Consider the following 16,130-nt stretch of genomic DNA (forward strand, 5'->3'; position numbering starts at 1 on the left):
CTCTTCCCCTCAGAGCACTAATTTTCTTCAGGACAAGTTAATTCTCTAGCCTCTTCGCAGCCCAGAGTGGACATGAGACACAATTATGGCTCTTGAGATGCAAATAGAAGTCAGCTGGGGATTTATAGAAATGTTTATCCTTTCCTGACACAGGCACTGCCCATCCTGATTCTCTCTACCTGGAATGTGGATGCAAGGTCTGGTGGTGCAGCAGCCATTTTGCAACCAAGAAGATGAGTCACATGGACAGCAGAACAGAAAGACAGAACAAGGCTGCACTCTTGACATCTTTCTCCAGCTGCACCTGGACTGCTTAATTCTGGACTCCACATTTGCTGTGAAATAGAAACCCCTGTTTGTTGGGTTTTCTGTCTCTTGCATCTGAATGCAATCCTACCTGATCCAATAAGTAATGAAAACCTCTCTTTCAACAGCTGCTGCTTCAGGGAAAAGGATGTCAACCACGGGCTAGGTATTAAACAAAGTTGGTAATGATGTCAATTAGAAGTGCTTAAGTCATACCCCCTGCAGTGATCAAGAATTGCTCATAAATGGAAAAGAACCGCTGGGAACCCCAAGCTCATCCCCAAAGAATCTCACCTGAGCCCACCTGAGGGCAGAGGCTGTGCCCCTAGTCAGGTGAGTCTGCCCTGGGACATGCCTGACACACACAGAGGGGACCCTGGTACTCACCAGTGGAACAAGTGTGCCCTGACTGGACAGAGTGTCCAAGGAGTGACGGCAGACTCAGCACATTCTGACCTGTCTCTTTGGTTTGGGGTAGCCTGGAGGAGGGGGCTGGTCTGGGCCCTTGGTGGATGGGCAGAGCCTGTGGGAAGCAGCCTGGTAGAGACTGCTCTCACACCTGTCTCTTCTTCCAGCTCAGCCACTGAGGAGGCCATCAACCTCGGTGGTGGCGGCGGCGGGAGGGAGGGGGGCAATATTTCCCCCATGAGCCTCAGCCTTCTCCTCTGTGAGATGATATTCTGTGCATCTTGCACTCCGAGCATTACTGAAGACAGAGTGCCGAGCCTTTCGAACCCTCTCACAGTAAGTGCTCAGTAAATGCTCGCTTTCCTGTGAACACCCGCAGGGCGCTGTTTCAGTGCGGGAAGCAGGGAGGACACACGGACTAAATGCATGACAGTCACTCAGCAGAAACAGCCCTGCCCCGGCTCCTCTGGGGAGAAGCCAGCAGCAGCAGGAACAGGGCAGAGCGGGGGAGCAGCTCCCGGCTTGGAGCCCAGCACACTCTGCCGGCCTCGGATGGCCGCCACCTCTGCCCAGAAACCCCCTCATTGTCTCCGTGTCTGGGGATTTGTCAGCTCTGCTCCCCTCCTCACCAAACTGCAAGGGTCCAGCACCTACTAGTTTATAATAAATACTCACTGAAGGACGAATGGACAGATGGACACAAGAGTGAATCTGAGCTGCCGCAGGTTCCCTGAAAAGTGGACTCAGTGCTAGGGACCTGGCAAGCAGAGGTCTGCTGGGTGTGGAGAGGGCTCACATCACTGGGGGAACAGAAGCAAACAGACATGGGAGGGAACAGTAACCAGACCCAGCAATTTGGAGGGCGGTCTAAGCCAGAGAGGACTGAGACCAGCAGCAAGACAGGCTCCCATCCACGGAAGGTGGGTCTGACAGTCCCCAGGGACAGGACAGCAGGACCACCGGACCAGGGGGGTGGGGGGGACCATAGGGAGGGTACAGACTGGGCAGCCCCAAGCCCAGGGCAGGCCTCAGTGTGTCCATCTGTAAAATAGGCAATTGAGCAGGATGACCTCTGACCCCCCGGATCTGGGAATGAGCCGCAGCATTTTAGGGGCTGGACAGAGGCTGTTCCCAGAGCCCAGCCCCCCTGCCCTTCACGCAGTATGCTCAGAGTCCCTTAGGGCCACTCTGGCCTTGAAGGCACCGGTCACAGACCCCAGGACTCCACTCCAAAAGGTTAAGAGCAGAAAATCCCCAAGGCATTGGCAGCAAGAGGAAGAAAGTATCACCGAACAGTATACGGAACTTTCTGCTCTTGCGAACTACGGAGCTAGAAAGGGCCTCACCTACTCCCCCACTCATTCCTTCCCTCTCTCACACATTCATAATCAGGCAGGCAGACCTGACATTTAGTCAGACTTCCACTGGGTACGCCAGGTCCCACGCAGGGTCCTGGAGATAATTACAGGACTAAGATACTCCAGAAGCCCACGGTCTCACACTGAACCAACGCTAACAACGAAGAATTTGGATCTGGAATAGAGTGGCAGTGGGGGCTGCATCAGGGGGTGGGTGGCCAGGGGAGCATTGTGGGGAGACGGGGGAGGGGAGACAGTCCCTGCAGAGCCAGAGCCTTTAGCCCGGCTTTGGAATTGCCCTGGGAACCCCAGTCCCAGGTGGACCGGGATGGCCAGTGACCCTCCCTGGAGGGGATGTCCACCCTTCAAAGCTTGCAATGGGGGAGAACGAGGCAGGGGTGAGCTGAGAGGGAGGGATCCAGGGAGGGCAGAGGCAAGGTGGGGTGGCCACGTCTTCCCTCCACCTCCTGGGTAGGGTCCTCTCATGCCCAGCAGGGCATGCCCTGCAGCGTCTGGGAGCCAACTGGGAGGCTGGGGCTCCATTGTTCTTCCCTGTCTTATTTCAGCAGCTGCGAGTACAGTGGGGCTGAAGGCAGACTGGCCTCAGCACCCATCCCTCCCTTCCTGCCATCAGTCCCCAGGGTCAGTGGGGGTCTCTGGACCCAGAAAGCCCCTGTCACTGCCCCTCTGGTCACAACAGCCCTCAGGGGGCAGGGGGCAGCTCTTTGCCACATCGAGCCCTGCTGAGCCAACCCCAGAGCCTTCGCTTCTCTCGGTGGGGAGAGTGTCCCACATCGGCCTCCCTGTGCCCGCTGGGCTCCTGCCGCACTTTGATATATTGGCCTAATATTCCCGGAATTATTTTTCGCTCTGTGTTCTGTTTTCTTGAACAGCCCCTGAGAGGCCTCATTATCTTGCTCGGAGCATGGGGCGCTACTGTCATCAAGTCACCCCTAATAAGTGTGGCAGAACCAGGCTGACACCGAGCAGGGCCCCGGGAGGATTTGCCGCCTGGCGCCCGGTCGCCGAGCGGGTATGCGGCTGACACTCTCGGAAGCTTCGCCCAACCCGGGGACCCCTGCTCCAGGAGCGGCCAGCCTGGGAACCTGGCCCAGCTGAGGGGAGGGGCCGGGAGACCTCCACAGGGGGTGGGGGGCAGCCCTCCTCCTGACTTGATTTCCCTCTTCCTGTTTCCAGCGTCTCTAGTGTCCTCCTCCCGGCGGCCCTCTGTCCCGGCTGTGGTGCCACACAGCCCCGGTAAGGCTCCCTGTCTCTCAGCATCTCGCTCTCGTCCTCTTTAAAATGAGGGTGCAGGGCGCCTGGGTGGCTCAGCGGGTTAAGACACTGCCTTCGGCTTGGGTCATGATCTCAGAGTCCTGGGATCGAGTCCCGCATCGGGCTCTCTGCTCGGCAGGGAGCCTGCTTCCCTCTCTCTCTCTCTCTGCCTGCCTCTCGGTCTACTTGTGATCTCTCTCTCTCTGTCAAATAAATAAATAAAAAATCTTTAAAAAAATAAAATAAAATAAAATGAGGGTGCAATCTTCTGCCTTCTCATTCCATAGGTGCTCAGTATTTCATGGGCAGCTGCTACGTGCTAGGTTCCACACCAAGCTCCCACACCCCAGGGCTGCGGAGGAGAGGGACACCAGTCATAATAAGAACCACCCCACACGGGCTGGACTCTGCAGAACACCCCGCCCCCTCCCTCCTCCTCTCCCTCCTCCCTCCCCCATTTCCCTCGTCTTCATCACCAGCATCATCAGGCTAGAGCGGCCCAGGCCAGCACCGCAAGACGGTGCAGTGAGGCTCTACACCAGGAGTGCCCTCCCAGGAAGGGATAACCCAAGAGCCTGTGGACCTCCGAGCCCTCAGCCGCCGTCTGGGCACCCGCCAGTCGGGCTCCTGAGCTCCCGGTGGGTGTGCTGACAACGGTCACACTGTGGGATGTGCCCTTGGAGGGGCCTCTGTCTGGAGACCCTGCAGGAGCCCCAAGCCAGCAGGGAGGCTCCTCCAGAAGGAAGAATGCTGAGCGGCTAAGGTTAAGGTGGCCTCCTGTGAGGACTGATGCACTTGGCTTGAGGCCCATGAACCACCTGCCTAACCAGGTGACCCTGCAGAGTCACACCCCACACTGGGACCCTGGTTAAGTCACCTCCTCTCCGTTCCCTGCCACAGAGCTCAGCGGAGCACTGGATTCGAGCGGGGGGATGAGGTCACACCAGCCCTGTGTTCTGTGCGTGCGGCCACGGTCAAGATGCCGACCTTCTCTGCTCTGCTCCTCTTTGAAGCAAGGATACAATCCCGTATCTTTCTTGGCTCACTCGACACACACTCATTTGGCACTTACTGTGGGCTGGGCTCTGAGCTGCCCACAGGCTCTTGTGGGCAGCAAATGCACAAAGCAATGACAGCCATAATTGCCAGCCACCCTGTGCTAAAACACGCTGTCCTCCTGAGGACAGTGCGCATACGAGGGTCAGATCCAGGCCTGGGTGCGCAGCTCTCTCTGCTGCTTCCCTAACGGTGTGACTTTGGGCAGGTGGCTTCTCCTCTCTGTGCCTCCATGTCCTCATTGTGACATGGAGATGATCCTTCTCTGGTCAGGTCTGGTGGAAGCGATGGGACAGCGCAGGTCAGGCTCCTAGCACAGCACCCGGGTCATTGTGAGCGCTCCGTACATGGAGACCACTGCTACAGGGATGGCTTTTCTCTGAATCCCGCAGAACAGTGTTCGGGCGGCACTCAGGATGAGGGAAAGGGGCTCCACTGGCTCGCCTTCTCCCCCTTTTCCCTCCTCCCCATTATGACCTGAACTCAGGCCTCATCATCTCCCACATGGGATTTTCTCTTCTGCCTCCTTAGAGGCTCCCGGGCTCTGGCCTCATCTGCTCTGTAATGGGCTGGATTGCAACCCCCCAAATTCTTGTGTCATAGTCCTAACCCCGAGTGCCTCAGAATGTGACTGGATTTGGAGATGGGGTCTTTAAAGAAGGGATTACGTTCCAATGAGGCCACTAGGGTCGGTCTGAACCCAACAGAACTGGTGTCTTTATGGGAGGGGGAGATGAAGACAGAGAGAGACACAGAAAGACGACCATGTGAGGACCCAGGGAGGAGACGGCCACCCACACGGCGAGGAGAGAGACCTCAGAGAAACCGGCCCACTGACACCGTGGGCTCCCGGCCTCCGGGCTGGGATAGCACAGCCTGAGCACAGAAGTACACCGTTCAATCCACCTGCCACAGGGCCACCAGGCCGATCCACCCCAAGCTGCCCACCGCCTCAGGATCAGATCACTTGGGAGGAGAGAACGTTCTAGACCCCTCAGTGGTCACCCGGCAGAGGCCACGCTTCTCTGCCTGTGTTCTAGATGTCCCTGGTGCCTCCTGTGGCTTCCTCACTCCTGCCCCAGCAAGGCCGACCTCACGGCCCTGGGGCAGCAGGAGGAAAAGAGAAAGAAGCCTCCCCACGGCCTCAGGGGGCGAAGGGCCCCTCCTGTGGGCCTGGGGGAGAGCTGGGCCTCCTCCTGGGAAGTGGCAGCTCCTCCTTTGCTCCTGGGGGTGGTCGGCGGTCCCTGGCATCCCTTGACTTGTACCTGCATCACCCCCATCTGTCCCCCATCTCTCGTGACCGCCTTCCCCGCATGTCCTCATGCAGCTCTCTCCTCAAGCCCCCAATCCCGGAATCCAGGGCCCACCCTAAGGCAAGATGACTTCATCTTAACACCACCACAGCTCACGTTTCCAAATAAAGTCACGGTCTGAGGTTCCAGGAGGACACGAATTTGGGGAAGACACCGTCAGCCGACCACGGTGGACATTATGCCCCGTGCCGTAGAAGGGGAAACCAGAACACAGAAGTGACTCGCTGGATGGCGGTCATGTGGCTGCCCTAGTGGCCGGTCCCGGATCCAGGCTCAGGTCGCGCCCCGCCCCCACCCACGCAGCCCCACGGCCGCTCCCTCGAGGACCGGAAGCGTGGCTGCCACTCACAGAGGTGCCAATTACCCCTGTCATTTCACTGAACCCTGACGCCGGTCTCCTAGGGTTGGGGGCACTCAGCTGTTTCTGCAGATGAGGATTAAGTCTCCAAGAGGCTAAGTGACTTGCCCAAGGCCACACAGCAAGTTGGAGAAAGAACCAGGATCAGAGAATGGGTCTGGGGGTGGCTGGGTGGCTCAGTGGGTTAAAGCCTCTGCCTTCCGCTCAGGTCATGATCTCAGGGTCCTGGGATCGAGTCCCGCATCGGGCTCTCTGCTCATCAGGGAGCCTGCTTCCTCCTCTCTCTCTGCCCGCCTCTCTGCCTAGTTGTGATTTCTCTGTCAAATTAATAAAATATTAAAAAAGAAAGAAAGAAAGGAATTAAGAAAGAAAGAAAGAAAGAAAACGGGTCTGACTTCACTTCCATGGGCTTAGCCACAATCTTAAAATGCCTCTTCTTGTGCCTTCACTTGGTGACAGTGTAGATCTGGAGGAGTCACAGATCGCTATTCCCTTACCTCAAGGCCTTTTCCAAAACCAGAGACTCTTCTAGTCAGAGCCATGCTGAAGGGGGCCCTCCAGCCCCGAGACACCAGGGGGTTGGGACTAAAGTAGATAAACCAGGGATCCCCTGTGCCCTCGCCAGACACACTCACATATGCACACTCACACAAGCAAACACTCACACAGACATAGACATAATCACGTGCATGTACACAGGAATACACACAGAGAGACACACTCACACATACATACTCACACACAGACACACACAGGGACAGACACATACATGCGCACAGACACGCTCACAGACACACTCAGACACACACAGGAGCACACTTACACACAAATACACACAGAGACACAGACACACTCACCCATACGTAAGTACACACATACAAACACTCACACAAGACAGGGACACACACAGAGACACGGACACACTCACACTTATGTATACACGCTCACGCCCACAGACACATGCTCACACAAAGGGACACTTCTATTCACACCCGCGCTCACACTCCTCCACCAGCCCACTGGCTCCCAGAGCCAATTAGCGAAGCTGGGTGGTCCCGGGGGAGCCCCGCGGGGTGACAGACGGTATTGATCAGCTCCGCCGCAGAGTGTCAGGCCGGAGAGAGGAGTCATTTAGGCGGTGTTCTCCTTTTCCCGAGCGCGGAGGGTACTCTGGGAGCCGAAAGTGAGTTGTATTTACTATGACGGCAAATGAAAGGCAGCCGCAGCCACCCCGCATTGTCCTGGCCGATACCTAATTGCTGGACCAAAAACTGCTGGAGAGCTGGGGCTGGGGCTGGGGGGAGCGGGGGGAAAAGTTAATCTAGCCCAGAATCAATAGTGAAAGCTTTCACAGTGTCAGGCACAATAAATGGAGCTGAACTGGAAGCTACAGAAAATTAGCCTCCAGGCTGACTTTGGTTTGCAAGCTGAAATCTGGTAACTACAGAAACAGAAGGCGGTTCTCACCCCTCCCCCGGGCCCCCGCCCCTCCCCACCCTCCCCGCTGCTTCTCTCCACATGTTTGCTAATGGCAAGCAGAGCCCCGGTACCAGCTCAGAGTCCACGGGCTTGACTCAGCGTGAATCAGACAGGCCCTAAATGTGGCCCCCTTGGGAAGTGCTCGAGGCATGGGAAGCCCGTGATGGCCCAGGACCTCGACCAGTCTCGCCAGCTCACGGAGCTTCTGGTCCCTCATCTGCGGATCCTTCGGATGGAGCACCTGCTCCGTGGTGGGGGGCGGGGAGGGGTAGACGTGAAGACCAGGGTTTGAATCCCAGGTAGGCCATGTCCTGGCTGTGGGACATTCAACAAGTGAGTTACCTTCCTCTAGAAAAGAGGGATTCTGGTCCCCAGCTATGGTAGGCTGAGAAATGAACCCTTAAAGGATTTCCACATCCCAACCCCCAGAAGCTGCGAATGCCATCTTATGTGGTCAAACAGAAAAGGGTCTTTGCCAGTGGGATTGAGCGAAGGATTTTGAGATGGGCTGTGGGTGGGTGGCCCCAAATGCCATCACATGTATCCTCCTAAGAGCAAGCCGGAGGGAGGTCTGACACACAGGCGGAAGAGCTGGCCTGGGAGCCATGTGGCCACAAGCCAAGGAATGCCAACCAGCCCTGGAGCTGGGAGATTCTCCCCTGGAGCCTCTGGAGGCAGCACACCCCTGCTGACCCCCAGGATTTGGGGCTAAGGATACAGATTTTGCACCTCAGCCTCCACAACCGTGCGTGATTCGTTGCTGCGGTTTAAGCCACCCAACTGTGGTGACTCCACCACGGGAAACTAATGCATTGGCTTTGCCAAGTTGGAAAAGTGAGAAATATTTATTAAAACACCTGCCATATAACAGACTTCAGAGTGCCAGCGCCACAAGCCTCCAACACCCAGCAGCAGCCGTGTTAGAGCTAGGAGCCCCATGTGAAAGGAAGGTCTTGCATTTGTTTCTTTTTTTTTTTTTTTAAGATTTTATTTATTTATTTGACAGAGACAGAAACCACAAGTAGGCAGTGAGGCAAGCAGAGTGGGGGAGAAGCAGTCTCCCTGCTGAGCAGAGAGCCCGATGCGGGGCTGAATCCCAGGACCCTGAGATCATGACCCGAGTTCAAGGCAGTGGCTTAACCTACTGAGCCACCCAGGTGCCCAGGTCTTGCATTTCTATGCAAAGCATGTGGAATTTCTCCAACAGATTAATGGGGCAAATTATGCATTTCTGTTTCCTTTGGGGGTAAGTCCCGTGGGGGCTGGTTTCCTTATTTTGTTCCCTGAGGCATGCAGGTGCCTAGGATGGTGCCTAGCACATAGTAAGTGCTCAGTAAACAATTGTGGAGTGACAATCAGATAAGAACAACAGACCCACCTCAGAAGGTGTTCGAAAGACAGCAGTGGTGGTACTATTATTAACAGAAGACTCTTGAGCGGTATCCCCGCTCTCCGGACCTCTGATTCCTAGTCCGGGAATTAGGACAATCAGGCTGTCAGGCTAGCGACGCTCCCGGGGAATGGCTGTACCATAAACATCCAGTGAAGGTGGGGAGTGACCTCACATGAGACTCACCCCTCATCCCCTCGCCTCCCAGCCCCCAAGACCCTGAGAATGTCCTTCGGTTGCTTTCAGCGTCCGAGAAACCCCTTAGGTGCTTGTGGCCTGGTCAATTTCCCTGGTTAAAAGTTCAATCATTTTTGGATTCTCGAAGCACGTCTATAACCTTAAAAAAAAAAAAAATGTATCATCTTTGGGACAATCCACCTCCCACATGTCCAGTTGTGGCCAGCCCCAGAGGCCAACACAGGCAGTGCCCCAAGACCAGACGCTCTGGGAGATGTGGTACAAATACTGGCTTTCCTGAGCCAGGAGTGTGGGGTCGGACACAGGAGAAGGGGAAGGGAGGGTGGGGTGGGGTGCTGGCTCGGAGCACCAGAGGGCCGGGGAGAAGCGTTGGGGTGTGCAGGAGATGGCCCACACCTGCTCCCAAGAGTTGCTGATGTACATCTCCCGGGGTTCTGTAGTAGCTTGAGGCCAGCCCTGACAGATGTTAATGCAATGCAAATCAGCAAATGCTACAAATCGGTTTGTCTTTGGTTCTTTCCTGAAAAGCTGGTCATTAAACATCTTCCCAGCACTCTACTAGAAGAGCCCCACCTCGGAGAGAAGCTATGCCTTCCAGATCTTTGCAAGGGAGCCCCCACAGGTGTCCCCATGCAGGAGGCCTGGCTCCGACATTCAATCTGTGAATATTTACCAGGACTCTGCTCAGGCAGCTCTGACACCTGCTGGGCCCAGAATGGAGAGGATGTCCCCCCACACCCCGTCATCTTTCCTGAGGGGCCTTGGTCACTGCACTACCTCTGCAGAGGGTCCGTGGGACCCCCCCCCAGGGACCAGGGGGACTCAGGCGGGCAGAACCCCCCAGCACACAGAGATGCTGCCTCTAGTACATCTGGATCCGCCTCGTTCCATGTGCCCATGGGGCCAGATTTCACTTCCCTCGACTCCTCTGAGTGTGTGCATCCTAGCCCCCAAAGTCAGAGGTCAGATGGGAGGGGGGTACAAGAAGTCCTTGCCTTGCCAGTCACCTCCCCTCCATCTCCCCTTACTTTATCCTGGCATTGGAGGTGGCACCTGTGCGAATTCAATAAGATAATGTCAAGTTCGTTGAGCGTCTTCTACACACCAGGAACTTGACAGGTGGCACTGCAATTCTCCCTCCTGACAACAACTCAGGAGGCGGGCACTAGCCCCACCGACCCCTTTTCCGGATGAGGAGACTGAGGCATGCATCAGGCAAATGTCATGTTCAGAGCCACACCGCGCGGAGCTCTGCCTGGTTCCAGGGCCTCTGCCATCACCTGACTCCCAACACAGAGGTTGGCCTGGCAGCTGTGGTTTCCAGCACCCACACCTGACCCCCAAACACCCATAAACTCTCGCTGTAGAAACCATCCGCCTGATACCAGTATACCAGCGGTCTCTCTTCTTTCCCTGGGAAATTCACTGGCCCCAGGTCATTTGCTGGCCGAAGAACAGGGGGGAAGGCCTGGGGTAGATGTTCGGGCCCAGCCTCAGCCAATATGCACAACAGCGTGGCCTCCCCGGGTGGAGGTGGGGAGAGCGGGCCACTGCCTCTCTGTGGGCTGGCTGGCAGCAGGTCCCACATCTGCCCTCCAACTCGCTAATTGGCACTCCCTCATTAAAGCCATTCCAGGAGATGAAAAATATATGTGTGTATGTATGTGGTAGGGACCGGCCAGGAAGGCTGAAATACCAAATTAATGGTGCCAGCTCCTGCAAAGAGCTCCAAAGACGGAAAACCGTGAGCGGGGAGGAGGCAAGAAGGGAAGATGCTGAGGTCTCGGCCGTGTTGGTCTGGTCAAGCGCATGCCCTCCAGCTGCAGATGGGTCTCAATGAGAAATTCACAAAGGATTAACAAACAGAGATTTTTGCTAAAGCAGGTGCCTATAGCATCCACAGAGCCTTGATTGCAGGAGATGCAGGCCAGTGTCTTCTTGGGGTACCGGCAGCCTACATCACACAAGTTGTCTTCCAGGAGCCAGAGGAAGCTCCTGACTTCTCCTGGCTATAAATAGGCAGTAGCAGGTTCCAGCATCTTCTCTGAGAGAAGACTGTCATCTTGGAAGGTGGGGACCCCTGGCTTTGGCCACCTAAGCAATTCAGCATCAGACACCAAGAGGGAGAAGAGAGAGTGGATACCAACCATCCATCCATCCATCCAGTAAGCACTGGGTTCTAATCTCTTCAGGGCCCTTGCAATAATGTTCCCACTGGCTGGAACACTTCCCTCCACATGCCCACATGAAGGGCTCCCCTCATTACTCAGGTTCCCCCTCAGATGCTACCCTTCTGTACCTGCAGGTTTAATGGTGCTTGCTTTCTGCCCAAAATCATCTTGTGAATTTGTTTTATGGCTTGTTTATTGCAGACACCTCCTTTTGCCAGTAGAAAGCAGGCATCATAGTTATGGCTGCATTCCCAAAGCCTCAAACACTGTGGGCTGCAAGAGAAGGTCTGAGGGCCGGTGGGCGAGTGAGAGAACCACTGGCTGAACCCCGAGGGCCAGACCCTGGGCCAAGAATCCCTAGAGAAAACCAGAATAACTTAGTCCCTGTGTCCTCTAGCTCACAGGCCAGTAGTACTGGTCTGCTGGGCCCCTAGTTTTAAGTGCTATAACAGAGGTGTGAACATAGCTCTCAGAGGGCCCACGGACATCAAAGGAGGCTGTCCATAGGGAGGGGCATCTGAGCTGCGTTTTGAGCAGGGAATAAGAATTTCCCAGGCAGGCATGGGATAAACCCCATGCGATTTTATCCCAGCCATGGGATTCGGGGAGAGGCACTAGCTGATTCGGAGTGTTTGGAGAACAAGTTGCTTGGTGAGTTTTGAGGGCAGAAGGGAGTGATGACCTTCCAGAAAGACCTCCCTGCAGAGCCAGCGGGGGCCCGTGTGGATGGGAGGGGGTCCACTGGTGGAGAGAACAGTCAGGTTGCAGCTGTGGCGGGAGGCAGGGAGAGAGGAAGGATGGACATGAGAGTTATTAGGGGTAGAAGCGAAAGGCTTGGGGGTGGGGAAAAGAAGAGCCCAGGATGAGAGCCAGCGGTTCTCTTCTGGGCACCTGGATGGGTCCTTGGCCCCACTGAGTGAGGGAAGCCTGAGGCAGGGGCCCGTGGGAGGAGGAATTCTGTTCTGGGCCTGCTGAGCTTGAAATGGCTGTGGAACCACCCCAGTCCGCTCCTCTGAGCACTACCACACTACAGAAAGGACGTTGGCTTGGAGGGCGTGGAGATTCCAAAATGAAGCAGGGTCCCCAGGGTTGGTGAGAACAACACCCCCCCCCTCGTTCTCTTTGGGATGGAGGGACCCTGGAGGAGATCGACCTTGCAGATGAGGAAACTGAGGTCCTGAGCCAGGAAGCAATTCTCTGCATCAGGCAGGAGAAGCTCTGTTCGCTGCATTAACAGACAATCCCCAAATGTCGGGATTCAGGCCACGACACTCAGTTCTCATTTCTTACCTATTTAATTTGTTTATGGCGGGTCCTCTGGGGGTCTGCCCTTTGTCCTCCTTCTTTTCTAAATCCCAGGCTGCTTGAGTCATCCTAGCAAAGGGCGAAAAGTCCTGGGAAACTCACAGGGACAGTCATGATACCCAGGTCCCTCCCCAACTCCCTGGCTGGACGCAGTCCAGGACTACACCCAACCATGATGGGTTGGACACGCAGTCCTACACGTGCCCAGAAGGGGGCGCTGGGAGTGTTTCCGGATGGCATGGATGCGCTTCCAGCCCAGGCTGCTCCTTACAGAACCGACTTGGTGCTGGGTAGCAGGCGACTTCCTGCGCACCACCCACGGATCCTCATGCCCTCCAAAAAAAGCCCCACATTGGACCCAACAGACAGACAAGGGCACCATGGCTCAGAGAGGCAATGTGTCTTGGCAGAGACCACACACCGGTAAGAGGTGGAGCTGGGGTTTGAACCCAGGGTTTCCCCCTTGGGGGACCAGCAAAGAGGCTGGGGTCCCCAGAGGAGGAATTCAGGGAACAGCAACCCCAAGCACACTCTTGCTGGTCTTCTCTGTCTTCTCTGTCTGTCTTCCTGGATGCAGCAGCCACTTCCATCCTCAGCTCCCAGGGGAGTCAATGGTGAAATCTGATCTTAAAAACTGTCAAATCATGTGCGCAGTGAGAAGAAAAGTGTCATACACTTTCCAGGTGTTTTTATTGGAAGAGAAATGTGCAAAGTCCAGAGTCACGCTGTCCTCGTAAGTGGGACGAGGCCAGCCAGCTGGAAAAGTGACAGCTCTAACCCAGCTCTCGGTGTTAATTGCATCACAGCCGATACCCCCGGCTGGAGAAACACAGATGCAATTAACATGGAGCCCTGACCCCCAAGTGCCTGATCTGTCATCACATTTGTCCACGGAATTAACACGACCCCACGGCCACCATTCCTCCCCGGATGGACTCCCATCCTCTGAAGAAGATGCTGTGCTGAGCTCTGCCTGTGTCGTCCTGGTTACCTTCCTGGATACCTGCCACGTCTGTTTTGCTCACCTTGTTCTCCGGTGCACCTGGCCGCACACGAGACCTGTACTAGGCGTGCAATAGATGTCCGGGAAGGAATGAATGGTGCTGCCAAGCCTTCCAGCTTTATGGATTTGCCTGTCCTTTCGTATTCAAATCAAGGGACTCCAGCCACAGGCGAACACTTCCTCTCGCTCTGAGTCCCCAAGATGGGAAAATCTCCGTCTTGCCCAAGTGTCCTCTCACGTGGTCCTTCCCTCGTGTGCCAGCCCAAGGTGGGGGGGGACATGGTGCCTCCCTTGCCTTGGCTCCTCCTCAGCTCTTCTGGGACAAGACACCTGTGGGTACCGATGGGCTGAAAGCTTGGGGAGTGGTAATGGGGGACCACTGCACTGCCCTAAAATGAAAAATAAGGCAGCTCTGTTGTGAAGTCCTTCTGGAGTGCCAATTGTCCCCGACAACCCTCCCACCAGCTTCTCTGCCTCTCCCCCTTCTCCCCCCTCTTATTCACTGGCCTCCATGTCCCTGGAGTCACCTGCCTGAGTCTCTTTCCAGCCTTTCCCAGAATTCCCTCAGGCCTGCCTTACATACCCCAGATCTCACTCAAGCACACTGCTCAGCACCCGCCCTCTCACACCTACCTCCACCACCACCTCCACCACCAGTTTTCACCCTCAGCAGCCCAGAGCCCCAGGAGAAATGGTTGTTTCTCCTTGGACTTGGAATTCTTGGCTTGGCTCCTGGCCTGCTGGTTCCATAAAGGGAAAGCTTCAAAAAAAAAAAAAAAAAAAAAAAAGATTTATTCTCCCCAGACATGAACTGTGCCCCGTCCTTCCCTAGAGAAAGCAAAAGTAGCTACAGCTGGCTTCAGGGGTGTAAGAGGCAACCTTAGTTTTCCCTCCCTGCTTCGAATCCCTACAAGAATCACCTGAGCTGGTGAGACAGCCGGAAACGGAAAGGCTCTGTACAAACCTGCTTTTTGCTCCTTTTCCTGCTTCTCTGCACACTACAACCTTCACCTGCAGTGGACATGTGCCTCAGAACATAAATAGTGTGTGTCCTCTTTGCGAGGGACAAGGAGTTTATAATTTCTCTAGAACAGGTAACACCTAAAGGAGGGACCAGTGAAAACAACGGGACAAAGCCATCACACTGCGGGTCGCCAGGACTGCACATCTCGACCTCAAGGCTCCAAGCAATGACACCTGAGCCCTCATCTTTGTTCTAACCGGTTCCTGGATGCCTGTGAGGTCATGGACACCAGACCACCGTCTTCAGTAGACACCCCCTGACCCTGAGCGAAGAGGAGGCTTTCTCCTTTCCTTTCTGGGTCTCCTGGACACGCTGCACCTGCTCCCTCTGCACACCTTCAGTAAAGTCTGCTCTCACCTCCTGCTGGCTCACATTTGATTTCCATCCTGTGTGCAGCCAGGGACCCTCTTGACTGGTCATGCGGGAACCCTCTGGGTCCTCGGACCCGGCCAGCTGGCATCAGTACTGTGATTCTTGTCCTTTTACAGACAGGCACTGAGGTCCATAGAAGCTCACACAGCTTGTAAGCAATCAAGCTGAGAACCAAAGTCTGTTGGGCTCCAAAGCCCACGCTGCATGTGTCCATCACGGCATGGTCGCCAAGAGGCACCCATCTCAGAGCAAGGTGTGGAGAGAGGCAGTCGCATCCTTATCACGGCTAATTCAGCCGATGGACTCTCCTCCTAGCCCTGTTCCCGTACTACGCTCTGTGGAGGGAGTCTGGAGGACAGAAAATGCCAGGCAACTGGTCTACCCACTCTGTCTCCACTTCTGTGGGCAGCCAACGTGAGGCTGTTGTCCACCTGCACAGTCCACCCTTGGTGTCCTCTCCCGGCCATCTGTCCCAACAGACTGCTCTAGCACGAGCTCCGTGCCCCGCTGTGCTGGGATAGAAGTGAAAACTTGGTCTCATCTACCTGGCACAGGCTTTTGAGTCAGTCCAGGCTTCAGTCCAGATTCTGAGGAACAACTTAAGATAGCAAATGTGTGACTCCCAAGTAGAGAACCAAAACACAATGTTGTGGTGGAAGCTTCCACACACACACACACAATCATATGGTCCAGGCTTCTATCTCTGCTTTCATAATATGGTCCCCATTTCACAGACAAGGAAATCAAGGTCCAGAGCTCTGCCCCAGCACATGGTCCGCACCTCCACCAGAGGGCTTCGTGCCAGGTCCAAGGGAGCCCCAGACCTCCCAGGGGTGTGCAAGGGTCACCCCGAGGAAGGGGCCAAGTCTGGCTGGCAGCTTCCACCACCAGAACGCCCTACTTCTATCAGCCCCTCTGTTGAGGCTCCAAGTCAGGTTTATTTAAAGACGCTTAAATGCAAGGTTTGCTGCTTAGGGAAAAAATCTGAAAGCCAAGGCGTGGCTGCTCCAGGCACAGGTCAAGTTGGTCTTTGCGGGATGAGAGGGTCAGCATGGTAGTGGCACGCCCCAGGAAATCAAGTACCCCCAAAACGCGCACCTTATTTCAACTATGG

The 16,130-nt window shown here is 55.5% G+C and overlaps 1 long non-coding RNA gene across 1 annotated transcript; it reads right to left on the bottom strand.

The window, feature by feature from the left end:
• Positions 1–8,729: 8,729 nt before the first annotated feature.
• Positions 8,730–14,005, bottom strand: LOC309842802. The gene is made up of 3 exons (XR_014299780.1): positions 13,643–14,005; positions 12,603–12,686; positions 8,730–9,280 (listed from the first exon to the last, which is right to left on the bottom strand). It is a non-coding gene; the product is annotated as an uncharacterized lncRNA (long non-coding RNA).
• Positions 14,006–16,130: the final 2,125 nt, after the last annotated feature.

Source organism: Mustela nivalis (genome assembly GCF_964662115.1).
Source record: "Mustela nivalis genome assembly, chromosome: 10".
NCBI classification, from domain to species: Eukaryota; Metazoa; Chordata; class Mammalia; order Carnivora; family Mustelidae; genus Mustela; species Mustela nivalis.